General features: G+C 47.7%; 1 protein-coding gene across 4 annotated transcripts in view; it reads left to right on the forward strand.

Moving 5' to 3' along the window:
- ZNF423 (zinc finger protein 423) overlaps positions 1-13,153 on the forward strand; it is a 281,707-nt gene that overhangs the window by 16,624 nt on the left and 251,930 nt on the right. The window contains exon 1 of one of the 4 annotated variants that reach the window (XM_054269391.1): positions 329-348. The exons of the other annotated variants lie outside the window; for them this stretch is intronic. The gene's annotated coding sequence lies outside the window, so the exon portion shown is untranslated. Of the gene's footprint in view, positions 1-328; positions 349-13,153 lie in introns of those variants that run through there. 4 annotated transcript variants of the gene reach the window in all.

Genomic DNA, 13,153 nt, shown 5'->3' on the forward strand with positions numbered 1-13,153 from the left:
ACCAATCATGGAGGGCAAGGAGGCATCTGAAGCTGGTGTCCTGCTGGAGCAGATCAAAGTGACACAGGGAGCCTTGCAGCTGCTGCAACCCAACCAAGAGGGAGGAACCAGTGCCCTCACTTTGCCTTTCATTTCCATGGACACAATGCAGGTGGCATGCTCTCTACCCACTGCAGACTGAGGAGGAAAGTGCAGGGCTCCCTTTGCCTGACTTTTCTTTTATCCTGTTGCTTCACCAGCTGGCAGCTAGTGACAGGCAGGTGAGCATTGTGCCAGGGTGGGCAGCTCTCCCACACCACCTTGAAGGGTGCCTGCTGCTGCAGTGCCAGGAGAAGGACCCTGCTGCAGGTAAGAAGGTCTTCATGATATCTTTGTCTAAAGTAATCTGCAAGCTGTGAAAGGAGGCTTCAGTTACTGAGTTTTGCTTATGCTTGTTGCAAAGCTGCATGACAAACCTCAGCAAATTGGTTTAGCTGTTTCTGTGCCTTATGGTGCCCAGGCACAGAATGAATCCTGGGTGGGCTGTGGGAAAACCTGTCAGCTCAGTCCCCCCTCAAACACTCACATGAGCCGTGGGATTGAGAATGAAGAGTTATTGGTTTATGAAGGTGATTTCTCATGTTTTCCAGCTGCAGAGCATGACTGAGAGACTGTGGTAAGGCAGCAGTAAACTGTCTTTACTGTCTAAACAGTCTTTGCAACAGATGTGTTGAAAGATACAAATACTGGTTGCCTGAGTGATGAGGGCTGCTGCTTTAGTCTGAGTGCACTGATGATTAAAATAATTAATCATCAAGTTTCCATCATCTTGCACTGTCTGAGTGCATGATGATGGAAGCTTGGTGATTAATTATTTTAATGCCTTTAGATACTGTTCTTTTAAGCATTTTGTAATTCTGCATTCTTTCTCTAATTTTTTTTCTTAGTTCTGCACTACATAGGGCTGAGCATAAGTTCTTTATTGTGTTTTTAGTTTGCTTTTCTGTTTTAATGAGTTTTACTAAGGATGAGAGTGTTCTGTGGGTACCAGGCAGGATGCTGTTTCCTCTTGTGTTAAGAAATTTTCACGTGTGCTTGGTTTTTCTTGGTTTGTGGGCTGAATAAATGGTGTGAGCCTAAGGCTCTTATCCTTTCTTTTGGGCTCATTTGTGTGTTGTAAACTTCCTACTATGTTTGTAAAAGTACATATTTTATTGGGTATTTCCCTCTTTGGTACTTTTTCCTTATAGTTCTTTTATAGTGTTTAATGGGGTGTAACACTGTTGCAGAGGTAAGTGGAACGTGTAGAGGGAAGAAAAATTCCTTTCTCAAGTCTGTTATGAATGAAATTATGTACAGTGTTGGCTTGACAGTACTTAAATTACTTTGATGTCTTAGCAGCTTCTTAATATCTCTTCAGTGAGAACTAATTGTTCAGAAATGTTCCCTGGCAAATTCTGGCATCAGTAATTATAATTCCTGATTTCCTGGGTAGATCTTAGACTCAAGTCTAAGACAGAAACTGAAGACTGTGGAGTTCTGGTTCATTTATTTATGTTTAGTGCTGGTTTATGTATCAGGGCTACATTAACAACACTAAAGCTGCAATACCAAGTGTCTAGAAGATGATGAACTGAGTCTCCAGTCCAGTCTCATCCAGTGTGAATGATGATGTTGGTGTATTCCCTAGTTATGGTTGTCCTCTGTTGTGTGTGACCATTGCTCACTTATTTGTGCAGCATGTTTGTGTCAATATATCTGGATATCTGGGATATTTTAAACTCAAAGCTGCCTTATGTAATAGAGGCAGAGGGTGTTGCCAAAATTGGAAGGCTCCTCAGTCAGCAACACACTGTAAATTTCTAAGACTGTGGTAATCCTGAGAGCTGAGATGTCACAAAAAAAGCATTATGTTCTTCCTGGAGTTTCTTGCCTATCACAACATTTCCCTGTAACTTTGGGCAAACAAAGTAAAGTGTCTGTAACTGGATCCTGTTTGTGTAAGGATTTCTTTATTTTGAGTACCCAGGTTGGTATGCTGTCAGTGGATATCCCAAACCCTCTGACTCTTTTGTCCTCAGCCTCAGTGACAAGAGATGAAGAAAAGTGGCTTCCACTGTGTGCTAAATGCTGGGTGATAATAGAAGGCACTCCAGTGGTTATAATCCCTATAGTAAAAAACCCCAAACTTGATGATAAATAAAGCTATGCTGTGTTCCTTATCAAATAGTCACCCAATTAAAGAAGTGGTGCATCTTTATTTAAATATATAATGTTGTAATCAGAGAATGTGCCATACTTTACATGGGCATTGGAAACACCTTCAACTTGGACACAATTTAACACCTGAGCACTTTGTTCTGCATCTGTAAAGCTTCATGAGGTTTCCTAGGGTATGAAAAGCAAACAGAAGCATCACTGTATTGCTTTATTTAGAGTCAGTATTGCTTTACTGCATAGCTTTGCTTTACTTAGTAGCAATTTCCTTCATATTTCAGTGCAAACCAGATGTGGAACATTTTTGTGATGTCTGCTTTGGTCCTTCTTCTCTCTGTTTTTTGGAGGGAAGAGTGCTGGATTGTGTAATTTGTGTAAACTAATGAGCTGTAGTGAAGTAAGACATATCACAGATGGCATGAATGGAAGTAGAAACTTCTTGGCAATGTATCTGCTGCCTCTTGTGAGCTACTCTGAAATTGCAACAGGATGTGTACTCGTTTCTCATGAAAGCTGTGAGGCTTCAAGCCTCTTCATCCTTCACTGTAAGTTTAGGCTCTTGGCTAAATCGTTCTGAAATTCCAGCCAGTGACACCTGTGTGGAAAGGCAGGAGGCAGAGGCAGGCTGTGGGCAGGCTGAGTTGGTTTGGCAGGCTGAGCACAGCCTCTGTACCATAGATTGGGCTCTTCTAAGTGATGGGAACCCTTTTGTGGAGAAACTTTCTGACAGCAAAGCAGCAATGTAGTAAATATCCAAGATTTTTCTTCTGAGTGACCTGGTTGGCTAAGTGGACTCAGTCAGTGAGCACAGGCACAGGCCAGAGCTGGCTCTTGCACATCCAGGCACAAAGAAAGCAAGTTGTGTTTCAGCTGGGAGATGGTGCTTTGCAGCCGTACTGACTGAGTGCTATACTGGCTGCACTGAAACACATAAACCCAATCCTTGCATGGCTTTTTTTCTCTTTTGGTTTCATTAGCAGGAGGGAGAACACTTTTATGAGTGCTACTTTCGGAGGAAAATACTGGAATTGCCTGGCTTGAGTCCATATTTTAGGGAGGATTTGGAGATACACCAGTATTCTATTAGAGACCACAGAAATGAGCTATGGCTGTGAAAACAAGCCTCATGCTGTTAAAAGTGTAAAGAAAAAAAAAAAAAAAAGTTGTTTGGATGTGATAAGTGTATCCAGGTACCTCAGCAGAGCAAATAACTAGGAAGTTCTTTACCCTTCCTGACAATGAAGCAATGTGCTTCAAGTTCCAGGGCCTGGCCCATTAAATCAGGGATTTCTCTTTGTACTTTTTTTTTTTTTCTTCTTGTCCTTGTTAGGTCTTGCTGAAACCACTGTTGCTACGGTGTTTCTCTGATGCTTTTTCCACAGTTTTTAACTTACAGGGGTGGTTCTACCTGGCTGAACGGGCAGAGTACTCAGATAATCTAACGGTGCTGGGCCCTGGCAGTAGCCGGAGGGGTTTCAGTGCCTCCCGCCTGCCCAGCCGGGGCTGTCGCACGTTTCCTGAGCTCGCTGAACTGTTCCTTCAGTGCTTTTGTTTTCTCCAGCGCCGAGTCTTTCTTTCACAGGAATGCCATATGCCTGAGTCCCCAAGCAGTGACGAAAGGGGGGAGGGAAGGAGAAAACAGCTCTTTACATAAACTGCTCCGCGACTTTTTAAGTTGTTCGCACACGAATGTACCTGTGCACTTTGCTTCCTCTGCCCCCTGCTCGCAGGGCCCCGGTACCAGCTCTCCAGCTTTGTGGGAAAGGGCCGTGAGGGTTAGGAAAATTGAGGTTTAAAGAGAGTGGGTCGTTAGGACAAGCGGGAAGTTGGAGGGCTGTTTGGACAGTTTTTGATAGGCGTTGCCAGGCGGGAGCAGCGCTCCGTGGGCCCCGCTTTATTTCAGGGCTTTGGCAGAGCCCGCAGATGTGGAGTTGCAGGTTAAGACAAAACCTACAGGAAATCCAGAGGCTGCCCGTGCCCCCGGGGCGGGCTGGCTCTGCAGAGCCCACGGGTGCCGCCCCGGGGCGGGGAAGTGCCCCTGCAGCTGGACGGAGAGGAGAACCCCGCTCCCCGAGCCTCCTTCCCGGGGCGGTGCCGGTGTCCGCCCGGCCCCTGCCCTGCTCCGCCTGCGCTGCCGCCCGTGCCCGCCAGGGGGCAGCCGCGCACCGGGCAGCGGGCGGGGCGGGGGTTTCCGGTCCGCGCTGGAATCGCCGCGGCTCGGGCCTTTCCCGGCTGGAACGTTCGCAGGGAGCCCGGGCCTTTCCCGGCTGGAATGTGCGCAGGGGGCCCCGGCCTTTCCCGGCTGTTGTGCTCGTAGGGAGCTCGGGCCTTTCCCAGCTGGAACGTTCACAGGGAGCCCCGGCGTTTCCCGCTGCAATGCTCGTAGGGAACCCGGACCATGGGGGATGGCCGGGCCGCGGGGAGCGCGGGCCTGGCAGGCTCAGCGAGACCCGTGCCGGGGGCGGGGGAGGCGGTCAGCGGGATCCTGGCGCTGCAGGACACATTTGGCTTCTGGAGCCATCGGAAAAGAAAGGAGCGGGGAAAAGCAAGAAGGGAAATTATAATAATGCGTCTGAGCATTGTTCGGCTCGGTTGGGATGGTTCTCATATAGCTCGGGATGCTTATGTCAGTATAACATGATGGAAGGGCTGCATTGTTTCCCTGCTATCCATCTGTATCAGTACCGTATCCTAGGGTATTTTTAACCATTCAGTATGGAGTCTGCTCTGGCTGATGATTACAGAAAGAACAGAAAGGAAAAATAGAGCTGCATGACAGAGGACTTCCTTCCCCAGGCTGAGGGGTGTCCCGCACAGCTCCTTTGCCGTATCCTGAACACATCAATCAGAGCAGCTGGGGCTGTGTGTGGCGGGTCGGGGCGCGGTGGGCGAGAGCCGCAGCCCCGGGGCCGGGCACAGGGAGCAGCTTTGTGCGGCTGCACTCCCAGGCCGGCCCGCGCTTCGGCACAAGAGGCGCAGGAAAGCTCAGCAGTGCCGCGAGGCTGAGGAAATCACCAGCCCTCACTTGATTAAACTGGCATTTTGATTTAAAGTTGTTTCATTTGGGGAAAATCAAAGGTGGTCTTCTGTTTCTGCATCTGTCCTCCAACTGTTCTGCCGCTGAGAGCTTGTGGAGATGAACTTGGAAGCAGAGGGGCAGAAAGTTGTTTATGGGTTGCAGTTTCTTTGTTTGGCTTCCTACCTGGAGCATTTATATGAGAACATGTAATAAAGTGAAAAACTTGGTTCAAAAGATGGAAATTTCTATTTAAACATTGAATTAGATTTGGGTGAGAAATGGATACTCTTTGTTAGCTACCTCTGAGTTTTAAAAACAAGGAAACAAAATTAGAAACAGCCCCCCCTGGCTCAGCCAACCACCCCAGCCTGTCCCAGAGGGGTGACTTCAGTGTTTAGGGGCGGTGGGAGTGACAGGCAGTAACCAGGAGCACTCAACCTCCTGTGCAGGAAGCACTGTGCCCACCTGAACCATACAGATCATGTAGAAAATTGTGTGTTGCTGTCATTTGCTATAACATGTAGCGAATGCAGACTGGATCATATATTATTAGTCTCTTCAATATGCTATTGAAAGATTTGATAAATGCCACAGCAATTAAACAGTTGTTTTTCTCCAAAATTTCCCAAGCTAGAAACCCTCCCTTTGCACTTTGGGTTCTTTCCCATCTTCCCACAGTAGCAAAGCAGGCTTGAAAACTCTTTGCTCACAAGCCTCAAATGAGATTCTGAAGGAAAGAGTTTAATTTCATTTTTTGATGTGGGAAGTTAACAAAATTAGCCTAATTGTGCTCTGCAGGGTGAGTGCTGTGCAGGCCAGCCAGCCACACACTGCTGAGCTCTGTGCAGCAGAGCTTGGTGCCCTGGCTGCTGCTATTTTGTACACCTCTCCAATTATTCTCGCTGATTTTTAGAATTAAAGTGATCCCCTTTAACATCTTATTGGAGAACTGCGAAGTATGCAGAGAAACACACTTGTTCCTTCCTCCACAGGGTGGAGCACGGCTGTGTCGAGGAGGTCACCTGGCTCCGGGGTGCACCAGGGCTGCCGGGGACATGAACACATCCAGCAGCCCCTTAGCAAAGTGCCTGCACCACAGCCCCATGGGGGCAGGACCCTCCTGGGCTGCTGATTTACCCTGTGTGGCCTGGGCAGGGCAGGGTGGCTCCTGCCAATGTCCTGGGCCTGTCTGCCCTGGAAAAATGCATCCCCTCAGAAGTGGAGTTGTTTTGCACTGTAGAAAGCATTCCTTCATCCCACTGGTGTGAGAAGTCACCTCCCGTGCTTAGGCACAAACTGAATTACCTGATTAATGTTCGTCTTCATCTGCACTTTCAGCCTGGGCTAATTTTAGAGCTTGGAATAAGGTTCATAATGGATTTAGTTGGTCAGAAATAGCTATTGTGCTTTGAATACAGTGAGCTGGATTGAGATGAATTTCTCCACAGAAGCAAGTTGTTGAAGCTAAGTGGGTTTTGCCCATGTGGTGTGTCACCTACCAGCAGGGCAGGGCTCCTCTCAGAGGTGGGCACTGGGCTCAGCTGGGCTCCTCAGTACCCATGAGGGCCCCAGGCCAGCCAGAAAGGGACAGGGAGCTCCAGCAGTCATCCCAGCCTGCCTGCCAGTCCCAGCCTTTCCCTGTGGGATGGGGTACCTCAGCCCCCCGGTGGCAGAACTACGAGCTCCCTGGAGGCACAGGCTGGTTTTGGTACTGTTTATTTATGGTACCTTGCAGGTGACACTTTGCTGTTTGTTTTGCTGGTTTCTGTTTGAAAATAAATTGCTGTGTCACAAAATTGATGCAGATACCTGGAATGTTTTGGAGAGTGATGAGGTTTGGGAGGCACATTTGTCTGTGAATAAAAGTGGATAGAAGCTCCCTTTCAATCTCTCCCCAGTGCATTTGCCTTTGTGAGCCCCTTCCTGTCCCCACTGCAGCGCTGTGGTTGTGGTTATGCTGCCATCACACAGGCCTGTGACAGCACTCTGTCACTGGGAAGGCACCACAGCCACCTGAGCCAGCACACAGGGCTGGATGGAGACATTGGTATTTCAGGGAAGCCTTGAAAATAATTAAAATTCCATCTGGTCTCTTCTTTAAGAAAAATGCTGTCAAAGAGAAATAGATTGCCAAAAGGAGGAAATACCCCTTCTCAAGTTTGATAACCCTGTCTGTGGGGCCCTCCTTTCACACTGCACAGCACCTGCCCAGTGGGGGTGTGGCCATACTGGGTGTCCCCAGCACACAGTGTGCCCCTTCCCCATGCCCACCCTGACTCCCAGGCTGATGGAAACGTTGGAGGTGAGATTTCAATATTGAGGTTCAATGTGAATGAAGCATGGCAGGGATGTTGTTTCATGAAGAAATTGTTTGAGAGCAAATTGCCATGGATCAATGTAATCTAATTCCTTTGCTTCTCTGATCTAAATACATGCTTTAATAATTTATTAAGGGGGAGCATCTAACGGGCAGGAGGGAAATTATAAAGGGTGGTTTAACAGAAAGTGGTATAGGGCAATAAAATATTGAAGCCAGTCATTAAAAGGTGGATAATGTTGAAGTAGTTAAAGGTGGGAGGAGAGAGACAAAGTGAAACAGGCTTGGAGTGTTGGGCAAGAAGCCCTGCAGGACCGTTAGAAAGTCCTTTGGGTGTGAGGCTTGTTCTGTGCCTTTCCATAGAGATCCTAAAGGCTAGACTAAAGGTTCTTTCATCTCTGAATTAGATTTAAACTTTAAACTGAAGCGATACAATAGGAGGTTTCTGATTCTCAGAATTCACTGTACTTTTCTTCTCTGCTATTAGCTTAGTTCACAGAAAGGTTTTGTTACGGCTTGAGCTGCTGGACTTGGGGCAGAGCACCCCTAAAGCAGCCTTGCAGGCAGCTTGGTGCTGTTGGGGGACAGCTGATGTGCACAGAGCCGTCCAGGTGCCACTGTGTCAGCCATCATCCCCTTCCTCTTGTTGTATGGCCCATTTTTGGAAGAAAGTAAAAGCAGACAAAAGCTGTTCTGAGGTGCTTTTAAAGGGAAACATCCTCACTGCTGACACTGTCTGTCCACAGAGAGTGAGAGGACTGAAACTGCACAGCAGTGACAGTATTTGGGGCAAAAATAGCACCAGGAGGTACTGGGAGGATTTAATTGCACTGAAAGTTCAGCAGATCTTGTTCAGATGTTTGAATGTAAGTATTCAGCTGAGTCCCACCAGGATCACAGACATTCTGTACATTCTTCCTGGACATTATTTTCTGTACTTGTGGGAGTCCTCACACAAACTGACACACAGGGAATGTGGGTTCTGTTCACACTGTGTCTTTGCATTTGCATGTGCAAAAACTTTTAGCATGGACATCACATGGACATCATCTGGTAAACAAGCAGGAATGGAAGCTTAGGGGGGTTGGATTTTTTTTTTGCCTTATTATGTCTTCAAATACCTTATGATGTGCTATTTAGGTTCCTGGACATAATTCTGCATTAAATAGAATGCAATAGGAAGGACTTACCTGAGGCTTGCTCAACCTTTTAGACAAGGACTTGTCCAAGACACCAGTTTGATTTTCTGCCACATTGGAAATTCTTCCTTACAGCTCTGAAGATGTTTCTGAACTGCAGGGTCCTGGTGGTGGGACAGTTCTCAGGCTTGTGAGGGCTCAGACAGGCTGAGGGCTGCAGAAATGCTACAAAGAATTAATTATTTGCTCCAAATATCCTTGATTTTGCACCCAGTAACAGGAAATTGTAATTTGCATTGATTTTCTATATATTTAATGTTTTTTAAAGTTTACTCTGCAGAAAAGCATCATTGATCTCTTATACAATTCTGGATCCTGGCTGTACTCTGTGATCTCTTAATGTATTTCTTTTGCTATTAATAGTACTTACTGATTTGTATGTAGTAAGTGATTTAGACAAAACTATTTGGAGGCCAAATTTTCTAGGGACTTCTTGTGGTTTCACAATATCATTACTAATGGGATGGATTTCAAATATATTCAAATTTGTTTAATATTTAGCAATCTGAAGTCTCTGTAAGCATTGTTTGTGGTGTGCCTGCTCTAGATGGCCAGTGTGCATTAGGAAAGGTTTGTATCCATGACATTGCTTCAACAGAAAAGCACTGAAATAAATAAATGCAACGGTAACACTTTGCCAAACTGTGTTCCAGACAAAATCCTTCCCCCCCACTTTCATTCACCTCTAATTATGACTGGCCCCTCCCCTCTCCCCCCTCTTGCCAGGCTTTCATTCCTGCATTTATGTGGTGCTCCGGAGCTGTTGGTTGGAGGAGCTCCACAATGGGGACAGGAGTTGGGACAGAGCGGCTGACAGGAGTAATGGCTTTGCTTTGTACGTCTGTCATCTAATGCTTAACTAATGCAGAATTACTGTCAGCCTCCCGTGGAGCTCACTTTCCTCTCCACCTGAATGCGTAATGACTCCGTGGCAAGGAATTTGAAATAAGCACTTAATGGCTGGACATGTAGAAAATTAGGAAAGTAGGTGAATTTTGTCAGGTTATTGTCCCTGCCAGCTCTCTCTCTCTGTCTCTCTGTGACGGGTGTGGGACAGGAGGTGCCCGCACCTCCCGTGCCCAGCCCCTCACGGCACAGGTGATCCCTGGGCAGCCTCTGCCCACCGGGCACCGACCTCACTGGCATGCAGCGCTGCCTGGGGACACCAGCAGGGCTCCTTTGCTTTCTGGTCGAGTTGGGGCCGCCTCGCCCTGAAGGGGTGCTCTGCCTGCAGGAATGTGTGCCCGGTGCCAAGCCCCTGGCTGGCAGCCCCGTCCCGCTGCAGTGCTGGTGCGTGGCGCTTCTCCCGGGCTGCGGTGCACCCTGGAGCCGCCGCGATGCTGCGCCCCAGAGAGCAGAGCAGTCCCTGCTGAGCTCTTGTCGCTCAGTTTGCAAACCCCTCTGGAACCATGTGGGAGGAAATATGTTTTCTAAATGGCAGTCATTACCAGCTAATGGGAATGTTAGCAAAAGGGGAGAGCTTGGAGACGCGGGGGTGGTCGAGTGGGGGCCAGCAGGAGAGCTGTGCCACCACAGGGGCTTGGCAGGATCTGGGGGCTTGCTATGGGCAGGCCCAAGACAGCCAGTGCCTCCAAAAATGACTGCTGGACCTGGAGAACTACGGCTTGGTAGGATGGAGGCAAAGCCAGGTGACATCTCCCTGTAGTCAGGTTTATGTTCCCACTCCCCAATGTCTGTTCCCTCCCACAGAGAGACCCAATGGTGTATGGGAACATAGGAGTGTTTCCATGCTGCTTTCAGACAAAGTGGTCTGGGTTAGTTTTCATCAATTTTGGCTCAACTCTGCATGGGCTGTACTGGCCTGCAGCCTGCCCCAGTGACACGGTGACAGCTGAAGCCAGCTGTGCTTCCTAGAGATGCTGCTGGGATCAGAGGTGGTTCTTTGTCCAACGTCCGCTCCTCCTGAGGTCTCCCAGGAATCTGCACCAAAATCATTCTAGGCTGTGCATTTCTACCTGCCTTGTCTGTCATCAGAGACGTTTGGAAAACAGCCTTGACTTCCCTGCTTTAGGCAGGGATGTGCACAGAAAAGTTTTGGAGGTGGAAACATTTCCACTGGTGCTGTAAAAAAAGTTACACATCTGAACGGAGTATCCTGCTTTCACATGAGTATCCTGCTTTCAGCAATAGCTGTGTTAGATCACAACTGGGGAAAATGGGCAGGGCTGAGATACCTGCTGTGAGTGGGCAGCTGTGAGCTCCTCCACGCAAGGATGGGACCGCCCTGCCATGTGGGAGGATGTTTTCTGACTCCAGTGGTCAAATTTGAGTTTGTTCTTGTTAGTTTTTCCCTATATACTACTTTTCAGCTAGCAGAAAACATTCAGGAGAATAATTGGGTTAAAAAAATTTAAATCCACCATAATTTCTTAGTACAACCACCAGGGAAAATACATGGCACATACAAATATCGAGTTAGGTTTTAAAAACAAGCAGTGTCAGATGTGATTGGTGTTTAACCTTTGAAATACTGCATGAATCTTGCATTTGGAAACCCAAACATGAGCCAAAAGCACAAAGCAAAGGCTCTGTGCTTTTGTGCTGAGGTGGGTGGTGGCAGGGGGCCACAGCATGAGCTGGTGCCCAGCCGCTTGGCCAGCCTCAGCATGGGCACAGGGTACCTGCACACAGCTGTGGAAGAGGCTGGCAGTGTCCTCCTTGGGAGCCCAGCCAGTGTCCTGCCTGTGACTGTGCCCTGCCCTGTGATCCAGGTGTGCTGTGTTATATCCATGCTGCCTGCTGTGGGGTATGGCTGTAAGGTGATGGGCCTGGGGAGGAGATGCCTGAGCTGGCTCCTGTGCCCAGCAGTGCCCTGGGGGTCAGGAGGAGCTTCCCACTGGCTTAATAACCAGACACAGAGCAAGTCCTTGATGCTGGGATTTAATATGGGCTGTAGTTATTAATGCATCTGAAAAATGGAAACCACAAGTGAGATGCCATCTCCAAGCTGCACTAATGGAAGGATTGTTCCATTTTACTTAGCACAAGCCATTAAAACAGCTTTCAACAAATAGCCTGTGCATAAAGAAATCTAGGAAGTAACTGGTCACTGAACCTTGGTGTTAGTGCGCTTTGTTTGCTAAGATAATAAAAAATATGCTTAATTAATTAGAATCATTAGTTTAATAAGGACTTCCTGCTTTTGAAAACAGATTTGAAAGCTATTTCTGAACACTGTGTCTTTCAAGAACATGTTGCACATGTTATCTGCCCAGAGTGCCTTGAGGCTGGTACCAGGCAGCCTGGTCTGCATACCTGAACTCACACCATTGCTGTAGTGACAAATTGCAAAGCCATTAATTTGTCATGCACTTCTGGTTTGCTTCTCTCCACTGTGTCTAATCCAGGCTCTCTGATGTGAGCTGATGTCTCAGGGCTCCTTTGCAGATCATGGCACCTCCAGCAACTGCTTGCTGTGCCCAGACCTGTTAATGTATCCAAAGCAGGGAGAGCACTTTGGGTTGGACCGAGTGCAGTTTGTATATCTTTATTCCTCATGTCACACCACTGTTCTTATGGCTGGTGCTTAAACTGAATTTAAAAAAAGAGAAGAAAAAAAAAAAGTCAGCAGATAAGGAAGGGGTTAGCCAAGAGTTCTGTGCATCCGTAACTACCCCACAACATTAGTCAGCTGCTGGAAATCAGCATATTTGCCTCTCTCTTCCCCAGGCTCTACAAAATGCTTGGTGGCCTGGTAGACCTTTGCCATGTGGGATATTTTTGTCTTCACGTATTTCCAGAGAAGGTAACTCAAACTGCTTTGGCAAAGCATCCTAGTTCCCAATGCAGACAAACTTGCACAAAGTTCCCAGGGCCCAACTCCTTTGAATTCATGGGTCCAAACCACCAAATTTCTCAGCTTTAGGGCCCTGTCTCCTGTAACTTGGCAGTGCAGCAGAAACAGGAATTCTCACCCAGCACATTGCTCCTGCCATGTGAGATGTTTGCTACTTGCCCTGGAAATCCTCAAAGTACTGTAGAAACAGTATTTTGGGAATCCAGGTTATTGTATCCTGTTGATTCCAAATCCAGTTTACTCCCTTTCCTGGTAAAGGATGTTTTTTCCTAACTGCAGCTGTCGTGAGCCAGCCTGACAGTCAGGCTAGAGCAGCTCCTTTTCAGGGATTACCATTGGTAGCTGAGATTTTGCCAGTCAAACGGGGCCTTCAGAGGCAGCTACAGCAATGCAGCTGAGACATGTGCATGTCTGCAGCCAAGGTCAGCGTGGCCACAGAGACTCTGCTCCCCAACAGTTCTGCATGACCAACTCACTTGTGTCCCTGGGCTGAGTTACACAGGGTCTGTTGGTGGGTAGGACAAGTACACACTTGTCATGTATTGGCCAGTCATGCCCTGTACCAGATTCCACCGTTTCTGAATAAAGGGAAATTGACCTTATGT

The sequence above is a fragment of the Melozone crissalis genome, unplaced genomic scaffold, assembly GCF_028551555.1.
Source record: "Melozone crissalis strain CALT ecotype California unplaced genomic scaffold, PUWL_Pcris_2 ptg000007l_1, whole genome shotgun sequence".
Classification (NCBI taxonomy): domain Eukaryota; kingdom Metazoa; phylum Chordata; class Aves; order Passeriformes; family Passerellidae; genus Melozone; species Melozone crissalis.